We start from the raw sequence: 9,697 nt of genomic DNA, 5'->3' as shown, positions 1-9,697 counted from the left end.
AACCCTTGGCATGTCTGTAAAACTGTGACTCTTCTTCAAAGAGAAGAGACTAGTCCTTTTCCTCTCCTCTCCCAAGAAAGAGGACTCATAAAACTGACCATAGTCACTCTGAGACTTGAGAAAATTCCTCTAAGGAGAGTGTCATCTGGGACTGTGATTCCTTGAGTATTCAGAATAGTTTTTACCCACTTCCTTCAGTATTCAGAATGGTCTTTACCCACTTGCCAGAACTCAGGAGGGATCATACAGGCACAGTGTTATCAATTGCAGTACCAACTGGGGGACAGCGGTTGAGTCCCTTATTAACCATATTGACAAGCTGTTGAGATTTACTCTGCATCTCTGTGCTGGACTCACCTCTGAAACAGGAGTCCTGAGCTCTGGTGAGGATTCCCTGGACCATTCCATATTCCCTGGACCATTTGGGATGATTGCCTCAGAACATGGGCTGTTGAAGGCATTGTGTTGGGTACTGCTTAAAAATCAGATTGTGGAGATAAGACTACCTTCCCTTGTCTCAAAAAGGGATCCATTGTTGGTGCCGATTGCATCTTCCGCCCTAGAGATGTTGGCTCCGATAGCTTTGGTATGACCTGCAGGAATGCACTACCAATGTCTATTCCTGTACTGAATTTTCATGCTGCCTCCAGGAAACTGCCAGTTCTTTAAAGTACTGACTACTGTGCCTTCTTCAGTGTAGATGAGACCCACGTTTTGGGCTTCTGATGAATCAGGACAAGTGTTAACTTTTCCATGGATGGCTCCTCCACTTTCTTCAGATTATTAGGAGGCAGTGCCTCAACTTTTCATGGTTATTCATATCAGATAGAGTCAAAAGGTTACAGAGAGACATCCCCAGCAGATGGGGTAAATCAGGCTACATCTCCATAGAGACTGTTGGCTCATTTGACAATGGCCCAAAGCCACTTGGTTGTGTTTCTCAATTACACTTCTTTATTGGACATTGACAGGGCTGCTACCTGATCTTCCATACACACTTTTGCCAAGCATTATGCTATTACAATGGGGTCTAGATCAGATGCAAACTTTGGATGGGCAGTTGTTTAAGCAGACTCCAAGTTTCACTTCCCTGGGTAACTGCTTGTAGGTCACCTCTGTGGAATACAGGTGTGCAACCACTCAGGGGAAAACAAAGGGCACAAGATGTGGATGCAGGCATGTATACCATGGCACGTCCTCTGTCTCCCGCCCCCCGCCACTTCAGCGTCTCCAGGCCTAGAGTGCAGTGTGAAAAAACTGAGCGGGAGTTGTGGTGGTGCCACCTGTAAATAGCCACAGGAGAGGCTATGAGTGCCGAATGGACATGGGTGCTGGCCTGATGGGTACTGCTAAGCAAAGTTCTCTAGCATTGATGTTCTGTGGATAAGCACACCTGAGTATACTGTACATCTGCACCAACACCTTAAAGAACAACTGTTACAGCCCAGACAAGTAACCCTATGTTCTCACTCACTCAGTATTCCAGTGTTTGGGGTTTAAGGAAACCACTAAATAGTATGAGAAAATTACAAGACTGGGCAACACTGAGAAGGCAGTAAGAGTGTAGCTGTGGCTATAAATATTAGCCATATTCACCTTCTGTATTCACTTTTTGCTGAATTGTTGGTAGCTGTTAGATGTGATTTCCTCCCCTTGGATAGGTGAAGTTTTGTAATGAAGCATTACATTGCAAAGAAAGCAGTGATAAATAGAAAAAGGCCTATACCATTAGCATGCATGCCAACTGTTCTAAGAGCATTTTGTGAATCACTGCGATCCTGAGAGTCATAGGAACAGCTTTGCCTCCCTGGTCCCTGAATACGCTTTCCTAAATACAATTAGGCGAGACCATTTGAACATCAGAATTACTTCATTCTGCAATGAAGAAAGGGAGAAATTCTAGGAAGGAAATGAGAATTAGTGTACTTAAGGGCTGCTCACTCCTTGGTTATTAAGTAAGAGCACTTTCTACTCTTAAACAACTTTAAAACACCAAATACTGCACTGTTCAGAAAGCTACTGGTTAGTTTACTTCATTCACAGTTCTGACCCTTTGCAAGGAAATGAGGCATGCTAAGAACGAACAGGGCATGTCCCTTCTGCGTGGTGGTTTAGACTTAACATCACAAACAAGTGAAAGAAACAGAACTGAAAGGCGCAAAACACTCCGACTATCACAAAATTAATGAGAAAGTAAGATTATGTTTTTCCTTTGAGATGCCAAATATATCTTAAGGCATGTTTGAATTCAATTTTTTGGATCCGATTATTACAGAGCAAAACTCATGCAGAATGTAACCTTACTTAGAAAAGGATGGATCCTTAGAATATTCCTTACATTTGTTTATCTTGTGCATTTGGATAGTCAAACATTAGGAATGCAAAAGGATTATAAAACAAATTGTAACTTTCAACTAGACCAGAAAACAAAAACAAAGAGTACATATGTCTATACAGCATTGCCACTAAAAGTGAGCTTGTGTGAATGCTGTTTGGCGTTTTTGCCAACCAAATACTTCCACACCCTAGGAGGGGGACTGGCTTTGTTTTTAGGAGAACTCCTGCTCACAAAGGAGCATTCAGACTTTCACTTGCCACAGGAAAACTTTGTTGTTCATGGCAGGGGAGCGGGGGTGGAATGGGGAGGGTAAGCACCTGTGAACAGCGAAAGTTTTGTTGATCAAGTGTAGACACCCTAAGACATTGTGAAAGAAAACAAGTGGCTTTCCCCCTGCTGTTCCAATAACTGCAGTTCTGAAAATGAAGTACATTCATTTTCAGAGAGCTACAATTAATTGAACATATAGAGATTCACTATAGCTTTTTTCTTACTAGTGCATGTTGAGTTTGCTGTTTCCATTAATCATCTTATCTCAATCTATTCATAAGGGACTGAACTCTCTGGTTTTGAATTGAGCAAAACTAGAGTTTGGCCCAATGTCTGTGAAGATTAACATAAGATAAAGGACCTTTCATAAGATTTTCTTGTGTTCTGCACATTAATTCTCTAATCTGTTTCCATTGTTTTCATTCTTTAATTATTTCTGCTAACTATTCTATTCTGCACCACCTTTGAGACGAATGTACCTATATTAAGAAAATACATCAAAGCTGGCAATTAAATTGTCTTATCATTTTTTTTTGTAGCCAATTAAGTTGTTCACTTGTACAGGAAATGATTAGTGTCAATAATGTAGGAAGAAGACTTTGAAAGAGGATCCTGTGCTTTACAGCTGTGGTACCTTAGAAAATCTCATCTGTTGAATGAGTCCAAAAAAAATCTGGCAAGCATAACTAAATTCAATAGGGAATTTAAAATAATTAAAAAGGTGCACTAAAGATTTCTGCTGTGAAAGAGACGATGTGAAGACTTCTTTGTGTGGGTTTTTTTTGGTGGGGGGTTGGGGAGAGGTTAAATAACAATCCACTGTCTTGCAAAAGAAGAAACAACATTGAATTAACAGATAGGCGTTACATTGACTCAGCTCACAGTTGACAGCTCACTCATGAGCTGTGTGATAAGAAGATGTCAGGCAGTTCTCTTTGTGACCCAAGATGTGAGTAGCTACAATGAGGGGGTGAAGAGAGTGGTCAGTGCAGACTCGCGATCCCCATCTTACATAGGTGTGCAGGCTAATGTCAGACACCACTGTTGCACCCCAGGAAGTGCAGGGTGGGAAGTAAACTGTGCCAGGAAAAAAGGTAGGCACATTATACTCCTCTTATGAGCAAGCAAGGACTGAACTGTGAGACTCAAGAGGCAGTTTTGTTCCCAGTCATCTCCTGCATAACAACTTGCACCTTAACTCAGGAGAGATAGTAAGATACTGGTACTAATGGAGCTGCTCCATTAGCTCAAGTGTTAACAGCTTGTACTTTTTCATCTAAAATTTCTAGCTCTGCTAATGATCTCTGGGAGGAGGACCATTATCCTGGCAATAATTACTTGATAGATTAGAGGTGTTTGCTTCCCCATTTGATCTGGTTTCAGCCTCTGTTGATTTACTGAACAATCATATTCTGGGAAACCTGGGGAGCTGTAATATCTACTCCCTGCCACTCCTCCCCCAGCCTTCTTGGGATGATCAGAGGAGTTCATTTCTCAGCAGCATTATTGTGCTGTGGTTAGCATTGTTGCCATTTAGGACTTTTATTAGCACCTGGTCTGCTGGGAGTTTTTCCATCTGTATTGCTCCAGAATTTAAAAAAATTCTACTTTTCCTATAATGGGTTTCCTGCTCTCCAGAATGATCTCTACTGAAGAACATTGCAATCCTGTCCAGAAGAGACTAACTTCTGGAATATCTGCCTTGTTTGTATTATTTAAGTGGTGGCACAATAATTAGTAAGGAATGTAGATACATAATTTGGACAGCTGCTAATAGTCAGCCCAGCACATAAATGCAGCAGATCTGAGGATGGAATTGTCAGGTTTGAGTAGCTGTTAAGTTGCTAAGATCTAAAAAGTATGAAAAGTGGAGCTTTGCTTTTAAATGGATGTTTTCTTTGTCTGAGTAATCTTCCCAGTTTCAACAACATTTAGTGAATAATGAACAGGAAGAAGAGATGCTTTTAAAAGTCAATTTACTCTGAACTGCTTTCAAATGTGTGAGTATGTGTGTCTGAACTTAACCAAACATTTGCAAGCTTTTTCTGTTTTTAAGTAATATTACAGGTTTTTGAGAGAAGCGTTCAATTATTGCACATGAGAAATAGATGGAGTTAGAATAACATTTTCTAACACATCTGACTTTGAATAGTTTGTAAAGTTATTTCTAAACATCTCTGTTTTGAACCTATGAACAGTGTAGCTTTTCGTTTTTAAATAGCCACCAGCTGTGTTTTCTTTTCATTCAGCTAATTTTTCCATATTTAAATAGCTTGAGACTTATGTTAAAGTTCGCTTCTGTTCAAAAATCAAATTAAAATTCTGATTTCTGCTTCATCTGGAATTTCTTACATTTAGTGACTAGTTCAGAACTTATCAAAGATTTTACACGATAGTTGCAATTTTAGAAGTAAAAGACAACCCCCCCTGCCCTCCCAAAAAAGATAAAGGCAAATAACCATTTCCATTTTATGTTTGGAGCAGACAATACAAACCAATCTACTTTTTCATGCTTGCAGAAATAGTCATTCCACTTGTTCTTCCTTTAGGTAGGTACGAAACATGAGATTTTATGTAATTTTTAAAAAGTAATTATATGTAATGTTCATTGTATAATGTGTTTTTTGGAAAACATGGTACATGTCCACTGGAAAGAATCAGTTTTCCTAACAGCTAAGAACCCTCAGTTCAGAAAACAATGATGGGTTTCATGTGTCTGGATCGCTCACCGTTCTGATTGATTGAAGTCAAATTACCCAAAGAAACATGAAGCTTACAAAAGCATCAGAGGGATAACCGAGTTAGTCTGAAACAGGAAAATAAGGGTATGTCTAGACTCCATCTCTCTGTCAAAAGAGGATGCAAATTAGGCAAATCGAAAGTACAAATGAAACAGGGATTTAAATATCCTGCCCTTGGTTTACATAAGCACGTCATACCCTTTTTTGAAAAATCACTATTTCAAAAGTGAAACCGCAGTCTAGACATGGTTCTTTTGAGGGGAAAAAAAACCTTTTTCGAAAGATCCTTTACTCCTCATTTTTTGAGGAGTACAGGGTCTTTCAAAAAAGAGGTTTTTTTTTTTCTCGAAAGAACCACGTCTAGACTGCGGTTTCACTTTTGAAATACCCTTTTTTGAAAAACTGCTTTCGACCAAGGGATGTAGTCTAGACATACCCAAAGTGAGGGAAAGCAGCCCTTTCAAAAATTCTAAAGGTCTATATTAGTATAAATAGTGAAGTTACTGTGTTACTGAGTCAGTAACACATCCTTTCATCCTTCACTTTTGATTTCTGTATTAGTGACAAGCTTAGTGGGGCTTAACAAGCACCCAGAAACAGGAAGGCGTAAACTTGCAAGTCATCTCTTAAGCCTCTCACTCCTGACCTTTTCCCATTCTCACGTGGTAGCTCCATACCACTGGTAGTTCCCCTGCTCTGCTCCTTCCTAACTCTTAGCGGTTTACAGTATCTCCTCTTCCCATCATCTCCAACATCCCCAACTCCTCCTGTAAGAAACAACTGATTGCTTCTAACTAGTGTGGCTGACTGTCACCCTGCATACCAAAAATCTCATTGTGAGAAGTGTTCAGCACCCTCAACTTCCTGTGTGTGTGTGTGTGTGTGTGTGTGTGTGTTTTCTTGCTAAGGGTTATTTGTTTGTGGCAGGTTGCTGGCAACACTTCTCCTCAATCCATGTAATGAACCTAGCCAATAATGTACATCACGTAAATACAGCACACTTGTAGCCAGCAAATATACCTGTCTTTAGCCTTAGCTTAGAGAGCATGGTATGATTTTTTTTTCAATTAAAAGGGCAGAACAACAGAAGACGGAAAAGTTACCTGATGAAAATTTTTTTGAAGCAAATAAAAAAATGTGGTTCCTGTGATGGGGTGAACCAGCCCCGCACTGGGAAAAGCAGGGCTTAACCAGGCCCACCTGGCTGAAGAGGCCTCGTCCTGCAGCTCTACTCAGTCTGCTCAGACTGCAGCCTGGGGAGAGGGTTCAGTCTGGCTTGGCTGCCGAGGAAGAGGAAGGTACTGCCAGAGTTCCCAGAGGCAAACCACCAGTTTGGACTGGACCTGGAGTTGAGCCAGTGAGACACCAGAGACACTAATGATGATGGATAGGAAGCAGCCCAGGGCAGGAGATTAAATCCTTGGTGTGTTGTAGAAAGATTCCCTACCAATCAGTGGTAGAACCTGCTACCACTGTTAGGATCCTGGGCTGGGACCCAATGGAGTAGGGAAGGCCCGGGTCCACCTACCTCCTCCTCAATCCCCAACCCATGGAGGCCTATACCCATTTCTACAGGCTCTGGCTGCTAGGTTGCACTGTCCCCAACAAGAGGGGCACTTGCTATTGACGCCAGCCAGTAGACCACACTGCCCCAGTGAGAGAGGTGCTTGCTATTGACTCTGGCTACTAGGCCACATTGCTCCAGTATGGGAGCGTTTGTTACTGACTCTGGCCACTAGGCCACTCTGCCCCAATGAGAGAGGCAGTTGTTATTGACACTGGCTGCTAGGCTACGCTGCCCTAGTGAGGGGGCATTAGCTGTTGATGCATGCGAAAGGGCCAGGTGTTAAGGACAGCAGTTGAATACATGCAGGATTGAGGGCGTGATTTAAAGAGCCCCAAGGACTTGACACCTCTGGGGTGGGGGGGCACCCTACTGTATGACAACTGGTGAAGAATGCGGGCATTTTAATGTGATCCCATCCCTGACATAAGGGGAAGTGTGAGCGGCCAAGATCAAGAGAAGGAACAAGGCGAACTGAAAAAAAAAAAAAAAAAAAAAAGGACCCAAGCAAGGTTTTTGAATGGTTACTGAAGAACCAGCAGAAACAGGCTGCTCATCATCATCAGCAACAGACTCAGCTGCTCCAATGGTTGGTCACCCAGCAGCAGCAAGCAATAGGGCCACGTGTTAAAGATAGCAGTCGAATTACTATACGTGCAGGGTTGGGGGTGTGATTTAAAGAGTTCCAGGACCTCAACACTCTCCCCCCCCACCTGAGGCGTGGGTGGGGTGGGACTCCTGCCCCATGACAGTTCCATTCTTCGGTAATTGTGTCTGTTATTATTTAACTTGTCCAAAAAAGAGAGAGCACTTGGATGATGGTGCCTTGTGGATTAATCTAAAATAAACTTTCCTTTTTTGTCTCATCCCATTGTTTACACTGAAAATAAAACCTTTGTTTTAAGTAAAAGAGGGTGGAAAACAGAATGTTCTGTTTCTCCATGTGTGGGTGTGTTTTGGAGTTAAAGTTTGGCTTGTTGAGCCTCCTGGCTTCCCCATTCACCACCTAGGAGCCTGGGGGTAGGGGAACTTGAGGCTTCTGCCTTGCAGTAGGGTGCTGGAGGGGGAGGGGGGGGGGGTCTGTATCTGTGCCAGGGCTTCTAGCGACAGCTGGTGCCTGCTGAGAGGGGGTACTATTTAAAGGTTTGGTCCCCACAATAGTTTGAGTCATGTACTAATCTCTTACACTCAGCAGTCCTCCCTGCCTCTCCCAGGTGTTTGAGGAGAGTCAATAGCAGACAGCTGGAAGCTGCAGGGCAGGAGCTGCTGCTTTAGCTTCACAGGGAGAAGCATCAGCAACATCAGCAGCTCTCCCTGAAGCTCCCAGTTGTTTGTCTCTGTCTCTGCCCATGGCCACAGCTCCCAGTTTGTTGGTATAGATAGAGCACCTGGCAGCACAATGTGACTGAGCAAGGCCTGACTGAGCAAGGCCACTAAACATTGACAAAAGTCTGGAGGTGGGGGAGCACGTGGCTGCTGGCTTCTGCGGAGTAGGGAGGGATGACTTGAGGCTTCAGCCCCATTGGGCAGATCTACCCAGGGCCTGGAGGCTTCAGCATGAGTAGGACTGAAGCTCCAAGCCAGAGCAAGTGGATCCCAGCTCTCACAATTCTGAAGATTGCCACATGTGACTTGAGGGTCAGTACATACGGCAACCCCTCAATTATCACTTTCTTAAGTAGTGAGTGGAAATGGGGTTTCAGGGAGAAAAAGGTTCTATCAGCTGTCAGGCTTCGCTATCCCTTGAACTCTCACCTTTTAGACTGCACCTCTTTGTATTGCACCTGGGGGCATCCAATATTTTAATGCTTCTGCATTTTATTTTCAATTCCCTTTACTTGGCTTAATAATTTTGGGGGAAGCTGCTGAAATGTGTTGTCATGGCTGATTCCCCACTCTGGCATGATGAATGCAGAAGTGGGGGCCCACCAAAGCAACCCCAAAACCTTATATTTCCAGGCTTTCGTATAAAGCTTCCCCCCATCTTAAAAACCTAGATTTTGGGGATAAAAATCAGCTGCCACCATCAAATGCTTTTGAACCCAAACACAGGGATGGATACTTGAAACCAACCCCAGGGCACCCCAAGCTCTTTTTTCTAAAGAGCTTGAAAAAGAAAGAGAAAATATAAACTGCAGTCAGTGGCTGCTATCCCCTAGCCAGAGGCATTCAGATCCCACAGACGGATTTTCCAGGACACAGAACTGAACCAATACCAGCTTAATAAAAAAAGAAAACTTTTATCAAAACAGTACTGCTGTAACAAGCATAGTTGGGTTGGCTGGATGGTAAGAGCCACCAATTAATAAACTCATGGGGACTTTTCCCATAGGCTCAAAACTTAGTGACAAAAGAGACGAAAGGCCATTTTTAACAGCACAGACATCAGATCCACGATTTCAAACCATAAAACAATAAAACCTAACAGGTTTATCTAAACTTTACTCTATTTACAGATGTTGAAGAGTCTTTTCCTGGAGAGAGACATGTTGTCTGTCCCCTTCAGTATCTGGAGAGCAAAACTGGCTCAGAGACAAAGGAGGGAAAACCCCAAAATTCCTTTGTCCCAGTTTGAAATCCCTATCTGCATTTCTATTGGCTGAATGCTACCTGGCTAGGTACAGGGATATAGTTAACCCCTTAGTCTCCAAGCTGCTGGCCATCTTTTGTGATCAAGACGTGTATTTTGCAGAACAACTATTCAAGTAACTTGCTTCAGGTCATTGAGAAAGCTAAGATCATGGGGCCTGATCCAGAGCTCACTGAAGTTACATTTTTAAAAAT

At 42.7% G+C, this 9,697-nt stretch overlaps 1 long non-coding RNA gene across 1 annotated transcript; it reads left to right on the top strand.

Annotated features, from left to right (window-relative positions):
* Positions 1 to 4,020: 4,020 nt before the first annotated feature.
* Positions 4,021 to 7,472, top strand: LOC142831147 (uncharacterized). Its single transcript, XR_012906809.1, has 2 exons — positions 4,021 to 4,608; positions 6,424 to 7,472. It is a non-coding gene; the product is annotated as an uncharacterized LOC142831147 (long non-coding RNA).
* Positions 7,473 to 9,697: the final 2,225 nt, after the last annotated feature.

The sequence above is a fragment of the Pelodiscus sinensis genome, chromosome 12 (assembly GCF_049634645.1).
Source record: "Pelodiscus sinensis isolate JC-2024 chromosome 12, ASM4963464v1, whole genome shotgun sequence".
NCBI classification, from domain to species: Eukaryota; Metazoa; Chordata; order Testudines; family Trionychidae; genus Pelodiscus; species Pelodiscus sinensis.
This window is presented reverse-complemented; position numbering and strand designations above follow the sequence as displayed.